Source organism: Condylura cristata, unplaced genomic scaffold (assembly GCF_000260355.1).
Source record: "Condylura cristata isolate star-nosed mole 26May11 unplaced genomic scaffold, ConCri1.0 scaffold00040, whole genome shotgun sequence".
In the NCBI taxonomy this organism is placed as follows: Eukaryota; Metazoa; Chordata; class Mammalia; order Eulipotyphla; family Talpidae; genus Condylura; species Condylura cristata.
The window spans coordinates 4255404-4264590 of NW_004567141.1; the positions used below are offsets into that span (position 1 = coordinate 4255404).

Here is a 9187-nt window from a genome sequence, read left to right on the forward strand (position 1 = left end):
CACCTAAGTTAATCACAGGCACAGGATGGGTGGGACCACCCTGTTGGCCAGATTGGGGCCTGCCTTCCTCTGGCAGTGCCCACAGGCGGGATCCAAGGAGAAAGGGAGGCGGGTGCTGCACCTGCCCAGACAAGCAGAGTCTGAATGCAGCGCAATATAAAGGTCCTTGCCCCAGGGCAGTGCCCCAGTGTGGACCCTGAGTCCACACTGTTGATTCAGTGCCCAGGCGATTCAGATAAGAAGGGGTGAGCCACCAGCTCCCACCCAAATGAGAACCCTCTGGCCTTATTGTGAGCTTGCTTATCTAGAAGACAAACACAAATGACTTGATTACAAAGAGTGGGGAAGAAATCTCATTAAAGATGTGTTCTCCTGAATACTCGGGAAGCCAGGCCTTTGGTGAAATGTTCAGACAACACAGGTGATGGGAGCAGCTACATAATGCTGAGGTCTTTAATTTCCTGTAGGAAACCTGATGATTATCTGTCTGGAAATGTTTCGGCCCAAGGAGGGATAAAGGAGAGCCAGAATGAAAGAGCTCTTTGTATGGTATATTCAGGCTCCTTCAAAAGAGATGCTTGTCAGGGAAGGCAAACAAGTTGAGAGCGTCATGCCAAATCTGTCCTCTCCAAATACCCTCACAGACAAGCAAGTGCTCAGTACCAAGCGGGTGACCCCCAGAAGGAGAAAAAGAATGAGACCGAGAGAAGAAAGAGGAAGAGGAAAGAAGGAAAATGGATGTGACAAGGACGGAGGAAGGAGAAGCAGGCGCTGGAGGAGGAGGGGGGCAGTGCCGGAGTTGGGGGGCAAGAGATGTTCAACAGCCCTTTTTCAAGGTTTCCTGTCAATCCCAATGTTCACAGGTTGGAATTTCCAGTCCTGGGTCATCTTCTGGTAGCTGTCCTTGCTTTCTGCAGGACAGAACCCAGGGGTCACATACTGTTTTTCCAGCTCAGCAGGATCCAGATGTTTCCAGTTCCTGGACCTGGCATTATTCGAGAGACCTTGAACACACACACACACACACACACACACACACACACACACACACACACGACCCTTCGTTAAAGACAGGGGGAAAAGCGGCCAAGACTCAAAGGAGTTATTCTAACCTTTCAACTAATTTTTTCTGATTTCCGTGGCTGGGACGAGGATGACAGTCTGTAAACAAACCACTTATTCCATCTTTCCTCATAACACGCGAAGGCATCTCCAAAAATGATTGGGAACACAACACAGATTCCAGTTCCCCTGATTGTTACCTAGAGAACTCTTACTCATCCCTCAGGGGTTTTTTCAAACGGGGCTCCCCTGTGAAACTTCCCGGATCCCCATGACCCCTGGCAGGGTCAGCTGCTTCCTCCACTGGGTGCCTGTCATCCTTTGGGGGAGGGGGGGCTTCTGGGTGACAGTTCCTATATGACATTGCAATTATGTGTTTGTTTCCCAGCATCTGGGACAATGCCAGGAACACAGCAGGAACTCCCTAAGTATTTGTTGAATGAATGAATGAGTAAGTAAATGTCCCTTTCCCTGAGTAGATTGTGAGCGGCTCAAATTACACGGAACCAAATTGAATCACAGAACTTTGGCACTAAAGGCCACTTAGCACCCTTAGCACCACTTAACTCAGCTTTCAGATATCACTGTGTGTTTACCACAAACGTGAACAACAGGATCTAGGGGTCTCCGAGCTCTTCTCACATCCCCAAAGCACTTTTCTGATCTATGCCAGTAGGTAAACATAGCAGGTTATCACTGCTTAAATGCATTTATTTTTCTGAATTTTCATTGTAAATGTTTGCTCATAGTAAATGATTTGGGAAGAACTGAAAACAATAAAGCAGCAGGAAGTCATTCATAATCTTCTACCTAGCTCAGGTGTTGTTCACTTCCGCCAGTTCAGGCTTCTGCTCTGCAATTCCGTGATGGCAGTTTGTATCAGGTATAAAGCTATGTAATAAGCGAGACCTGATAGTTTATGTTCTGTTTACTTTGTGAGGGAAAATCTCACAGATATATCAAGTCAGCTTCTCAGGAACACATCAGCATAACTGCACCTTCTTGGCGTGGTTATTAGATAAAGTCATGATCTCTCATCACATAGTGAGTGCTCAGCCATTCACTATTCTTGAGGCACTTGGCATCTCATGTCCAGAAATTCCAGCAAGTTGGTAAGTGAGGCTGGAGAAAAACAACAGCACCATCCACATTCTGGAAAGTGCTGTGAATCAGCCAGCATAGATGGATGTGAGAAGGTGCTCTGGAACCTGCCAGCTTCCTGGAAAGGTGGCTGGGTGGTGGCGTGAGCTCCCACATCTCACAAGGTGCTCAAGGGGCCTGGGAACAGGTCTGTCTGTGGCCATCATAGACCCGGGCCCAGGCCCGTGAATGAATGAATGAATGAATGTTGCCCCACTGGGTGATGGATGAACCACTCAGATCCCTTCACAGTGTCTCAGTCTTCTGTGGTTCTCGCCCCCACCTTCCCACTGCAAAAATGGGAAACTGTTTCTGGGAAAAGCTAAGACTGTCACATGTTATGTTGGGAAAGTGCTCCAGGTCCCTGGACTGAAAGTACTGCCCTGCAGTGGAAAACGCCCCTGAGCAGGAAATGTTAATGAATGGTGATGCGATGCTGATGCCAGCCTCCCCCAGCCCCTGTGTCCTCTGCTCTCCCACACCCAGCACCCACTCCCACCCACATGTGCCTCTCCCCTCTCATATGGGGCAACCCCCAAAGCAGTCTGTTTGAGAAGAAAACCCGCTAAGTGAGAACGAGCATAACTGGCCTTCCCCTTGCCCTCTGAGTGTGGCCCATCATTCATTCTAGTTCATTCTGGTCCATTGGGCCCCTGCTGGGCCTGATACCTGAGAACTAGAGAGGAGTGATATGAGTGGCCATTTTTGAAGGTTCATCCATATGTCCCAAATAGGCTCTTCATTTGTCCCCCAAAACCACTCCCTTATCCAGTATTCCCCAACTCAGACAGAACCCCATCACCCCCCACATGATGGAGTCACCCTTGATGTCCAGCCTCAAAAACAGCCCACAACATTATCCTCCTCTTCCAAATCGTCACCCTAGTGACTCCTAACTGCCCCCACTGTCACCCCTCCAGTGCTCAAGACCATCCTCCACAAGGCTACCAGGAAGTCTTTCAAATCTGATCATCACCCTCTTCTGTTTAAAACCCCATCATGGCCTGCAAGGGCTCTCAAGATGAACTACCAAGTCCTCTTCACAGTGCTCCATGGCCAGTAGTGGCCCAAGGTCTAAACTGAGGCAGAAAGGAGGGAACTTGGAGGGGCCTTTGAAGATAGGATTGACAAGGTTAGCTGAAATGGAAATGGGGTTGAGCAAGAGAAGGGGTCATTTCCAAGTGCCTTTCTTGAGCAACTCAATCTGATACCTGTAGCTGAAAACTGTAAACTGTTATGGGTGGTGCCCCCTGGAGGGGCTTGTTGGTAAAAAATAGAGCACCCAGAAAGGTGCTATGCGTGGGGTGGACACCCACAAAGCAAAGAGAAAAATAGATAAGGGAGCTCCGGGCTTTTGTGAGAGGGCGCACAGGGCACTCAAGAGGGAATGAAGCTCCCCACAGAGATGATCGAGAGAGAAGCCCAACCCAGACTTCACCGCAGCAGCACGGCATCACGATGGTGACCGAGGCCTCAACTTTGTGGGTGCCGGCCCGTGGCAGAAGCCATTGTGTGCGGACTTGTCTGAGCAGTTGTTTTGAAAAAGTTTTATCAGGCCTGTCAGAGAGAAGGGGAGGCCCCGAGAGGCAGGCATCATGTGGACGCCTGGCCTGGAGAAGTCAGGAGGCCGGAGCCAGGCATCCTGCTAAAACACGAGAGTGTGACCATTGTCATCGGTCATTCAGCTGCTACAGCTGTGATCCTGAATATCGCTTGTCTGGTGCTAGGCTGGGGCATTTTGGCAGCCCAAGGAGCATCTCCTGTTGCTTCTTTGCTGTGCTTGTGAATCGGACCCTGGACTGTTGTTCGGCTGCCAGCGTCTACAGAGGCAGGAAGACGCCCTCTTAGACATGTGGCCTGTTGTTGGGGAGAGGAGTTGCCCATCCTCAGGTCTCAGTGGGGGGAAGACGTCATCATAACGGTCTTTGCGCAGGACTGGACAGTACTGGACATGACTTTGGGTAAAGTAAACGGCCATTATTGGCCTCAGTAACTCTTGTTTTTCCTGGTTTGTTAAATAAATCCCTTTGTTGTTATTCTCTAAGCCTGCGCAGGCTTGCAATTGTGCACACTGGTGAAGAACCCAGACAGTAATTGGTAAACTACTTGGGCAGCAGGGCCTTGGCCAGTTTAGGGCCCTCTGATGCTCTGTGTCAAATCAAAATACTTTCGCCAAGGAAAGTGGGAGGAAGAAGAGATCAGAGAAAGAAAATGGTACATCACTTCTTTGCTATGTAGACATTCAGGTGTCTTTGGAACAAATCAAGAACACATGTCAACCAGGCCTGGAACTCAGGAGAGGACACCAGGGGTATAGCTCCATTCAGAAAAGATGTGTTAAGCACTTAGAATAAAAAAGTGCTCAGAGCTGTCACAGAGGATCAAGAGACACAGGTGCCCATACTATAGAGCCAACCAACTCTGCAAGTTCCGGGAAGCCTCCTGGAGGCAGCAATGTCCAAACTGGGTATTGAGGGAGTGGTGTAATGTGGGTGCAGTGTGAAACAGCAAGGCCAGAGAGTGGGAGATGAGGCGGGAGAGGAAAGTCCAGGTCACACTAGGAATTTGTAAAGTTTAGTCAGAAGTAATGGTGTGGTCACTGGAGGGTCTCATCAAAGCACTGACATGGTCAGCTGTCTGGCCACGCTGCAAGAGTCACACAGAGGGGAACAGACACAGCTTCCTCCCCAACAAACATTGCCCCCCTTTTTCTCTATTGAAGAGTTTGTGACATGGTCAGGGAAGGAGAACCACGTCTCCAGTCCCAGGGATTGAATCATAATTGGTCTTTTATATATTTTTCAAGACTGAGCTTGATTCATATGGCTGACTCGCTGACTGACTGTGTTGAGCCTGAGAGTGGGATGAATATTCAGGTTAAAGTTTCAAGAGACTGGGGGCTTGGGATCCTGGCCAGTGCCAGGACTCCCAAGTGTGAATTGCAGTGACTTCACCAGGACTGAGACATGGGAGGGGAAATAGGGAGAAGGGAGAGCGAGGGGAGGTGGAAGAAAGCAGTAGGAAGAGGGGGGAAGGAAAGGGGTGGAAAGAAGAAAAGGGAGTAGGGACTGGCTGGAGCCGAAGCCAGAGCTGGTCAGCCAGCAGCAGCAGACGCTCACAGGGAGCTTCCTGCGAGGTACAGACAGCCATGAGGGCCCATTCAGCTGCTCACAGGTGATGAACATTGTAATACCCCAGGATCCTAGTGGAAAAAAGAGTATGCAACCCTTTGTAGGATGCTCAGGGACCTTCCTTTTGGAGCATGGTACAGGCACCTTAGCCAGCACTGTGGCACTGGCCCAGGGCAGCGTTCATTAGTGTCATCTTGATTGGGTCCACAGGAGAAGCAATGATGCTGGTTACAGAAGCCTGCCCCAAAGGTGGAAATAGAGTGGTAGGGGAGATCGTCCGTCACGGGGATGGTCCTCCAGAGGGCAATCTTGATGAGGTCATAGGTCACAGGTCAGCACAGATGACAATGTCAGTTCCAGCAACATTGGGAGAGGTCTCTTTCCAGAAGCACCAGAACCCTTCCTCTCAGGCAACAGCCTTGCAGGTCTCAACAATACTTTGGTATTCCAGCCACCTCCAGCTCTGGCCTGAGCTTGGAACGGCTCTTTATCACATCCATGGGCAGCTCCCGATGCTGGCCTTCTCAGAGTCCCTGGTGTGCAACAGCTTGATGGAAGCACAGAGGTCCATGCAGACAGCGGAAAAGCTCATCTGGCACTGGGGGCCAGTGACCCCTGTAGCAGCTGCAGGAGCCTCAACGTGCACCATGGTCATGATGGTACTGGGCGCTGGCCGCAGCCCTCATTGGTCCCTGACTTTTCTGTTGGATCTGCAGCCATAGACTTCAGCAGTACCCAGGCAGCCAACTATGCTGACCCCCAGGAACTTTACAATAGCAGTCGGTGTGCAGCTGTGCCCTTGAACGTAACCGTGATGCTGATATCCTGCTACCTGTGGTAAGAGAGAGAAAACTGGAGAAGGGGGCACCATCAACCAACCTCTGCCGGAATCTGGCTGTGTAAGGTGTCACACCAACGCCTCCAAGACCAGGCTTCTCTAGAGTCACCCCATTCTTCAAAGCTGCCAACAGTAAACATGGCTTGATTCCCTTGGTTTTCATATAAAAATGGCTGGCAGACAAAACACCTAACAGTCACACTCTGTGCCTGGGCCACAGGAGAACACGAGCATGCCAGCCGCTCTGTCTGTGGCTGGCAGAGGGCACGTCAAGGGAGCACAGACTACTCACTGTGAAGGTGCCACGAGCCAGCATCTGAATCAGAGCTGCCTCATAGCTGCTGTGGTGACCCCAGGCTCCTCAACAATGGCTAGGCAAGGCAGTTAGGCATGGCAAGGCCTGAGAAGGGAATTCTGTGAGGGGCATCTGAGAAAGCTTTCCTTGATGCTAGATAATGTTGCATCTACATGAGATGTCTGAACACATGGAAGTCATCATGAGGGGAGTTAGCTTAGCGAAAACTCAGTGTAGGTGGCAGATGAAGAACAATCTGGGCACATGATAACATCACCGAGTTACTGACTCGCCCAACCCTGGAGCTGCCCTCCTCCCAGTGTCTTGTTACGTCACCTCGTGAATATGTGGTCCCTTACACTGAAACCAGCTTGGGTGGGCTTTCTGTTACCTGCATCCAAAAGCATCAGCACCAACACAAAGCGGGGAACAGAAGCAAGATGTGACCCCAGTAAGGAGAATCGGAGGCAAGACTGTTGCAGCTGCATGTTATGGCTAAAGCTACATGGGTAGATGAGCTGCCCTTGGAAAGGGTGTGTGAAGTATGTAGAGGAAGAACTTGGGGCCCTCCCTGGTGGCACAGCAGTTTAAAGCATAGCACTAAGAAGCTAAAGCCACTTCCTCATGATATCGATCCCTGCCAGCCCCAGAGGTGACCACATGGCGCGGCAGACCTCTCCTGACCCGCCCGCTGCTCCCCTCAGCAATGTGCTTCATCTGCCTGTTCTGCTCCCCGCTCTGTGTCTGGTGAATCCTTTCACCTCCTGCACCTCTGGCCTGTACCCCAGACATGCATTATTTGTACACTGAATAAATAAATCTTTAAAAAAAAAAAAAGAATTTGGACAGAGAAGGGCAAGTTTTTGGAGGAAGCAACAATGACAGGCCAAGTCAGAGGGAGAAACTTCCATGGTGGACCTGAAGAAATGGCTGAAAACAAAGAAAAACAAGAAAGTGTTTGAATCCAAAATGAATCCAAAAACATATAAAAAGGATAAGACACCACAATCAAGTGATATTAACCAAGAAATGCAATGTTGGTTTAGCATTTGAAGATCAATCAACATAAGTCACCATATTAACAAACTAAAAAAAACAAATATAAGATGAACTTTTAGGTACAGAAAATGTCCTTGATAAAATTCAACACATGCTCTTAATTAAAATTCTTCAACAAACTCAAAACAGAAAAAAAAAAATCTGATAAAGGACAGCTACAAAAAAAAAATGTGCAGCTAACATACTTAATGGTGAAATACTAATGCTTTTCACCCTAATGTTGAAAACAAAGCAAAGATGTCTGTTCTCGTTACCTATTCAATGTCATACTGGAGGTTCTAAGCAGAGCAACAACAAGAAGTATTGGAAAATAAGTTTTTAAAAGAAGGGAGAAAAGAAAGATGTAAAACTGTCTTTATTCAGAGGTGACCTAATCAACTATGATGAAAATCTCCAAAAAATTCTAGAACTAGTGACTCGTTTGCAAGATCAATGTACAAAACTTAATTGTATTTCTTATTAGCGATGAATGATCAAAAATTAAATCATGCCAGCTGCCATAGCATCAGAAATATCAAGTAGTTAGGGATCAAATAAAAACTATATTTAGAACCTAGGTTTTAAAATGACATGCATTATTTGTACACTGAAAATGACAAAGAACTGCAGAAAAAAATTAAAGATCTAACTAGACAGAAGTATATATGTGTATACATATTATTTTCATGGATCAGAGACTCAAGATTGTTAAGATATAATTCTTAATAAGATTTAGTGGTTGGATGGCAAACAAGTAGTCTTTGGCAGGTTCAAAGGGTTACAAATACATGGATGTCACTGAGCGCTTTGGGTACAGGAACGGCAGGTCCAGCAAGATCACCACTGATGACTGTGGCAAAATCTAACAAGTTTGGCTTAGGTTTATTGGTTTTCTTCCTTGTTATTTTACTATTTTTTTAATAATATAAGTTTATTTTTACATCATTTTGTGCATTTTTCCATGTCAGTTGTAATCCCCCTGGGCTTCCCAACACCAAATCACCCTGTGCCATCACCATAGTCCAGTGCATTTCCCTCCCCCCATTGTTTTTAAGCCCATTCCCCACTCCACCCCATAAAATGCCTCTGCTATATAGCTGTTCACAATTATTATTATTTTCTCACCTGGTCCGTTATACTCCTGCTATGAGTGAAACCATCTGCTATTTTTCCTTTTCTTTGGGGCTATTTCACTGAGCATGATCTTTTCCAGCTCCATCCATGTTGCTGCAAAAGGCATGTGCTTTTTTTTTTTTTGGTTGCTGAGTAATAGTCCATTGTGTCTATGTACCACATCTTTTTAATCCAGTCATTCATCCACTTTCGGGCATTTGGGTTGTTTCCATGTCTTTCCAATTGTAAATAAAGCAGCAATAAGTTTGGCTTAGGTTTTACCTAAACCACTAGACCATTCCCCCTGTAGCTCAGAGTACCCTTCACCTCCATCTGCTTGAAATAGTCCATGACCGTTACGTTCTCCCTACAGTCCTCTGGTAATGAAAGCAAGCTTATTTTCCTTACAATCACAGGGTAGCTAGATTGTAGAGTTAAGTTTGTGATTATGAAATAAAATAAAAACAACAAAAAAACAGAGCTAGAACAACTAGGTAACTATATGTTAAAATAAACTTTGACACATACCTCACACCATAAACAAAAATTAACTCAAAATTTCTCAGACAT

At 47.2% G+C, this 9187-nt stretch overlaps 1 pseudogene; it reads right to left on the reverse strand.

Moving 5' to 3' along the window:
• Nucleotides 1-831: 831 nt before the first annotated feature.
• On the reverse strand, nucleotides 832-8968 carry LOC101636319 (annotated as a pseudogene).
• Between the last annotated feature and the right edge of the window lie 219 nt (nucleotides 8969-9187).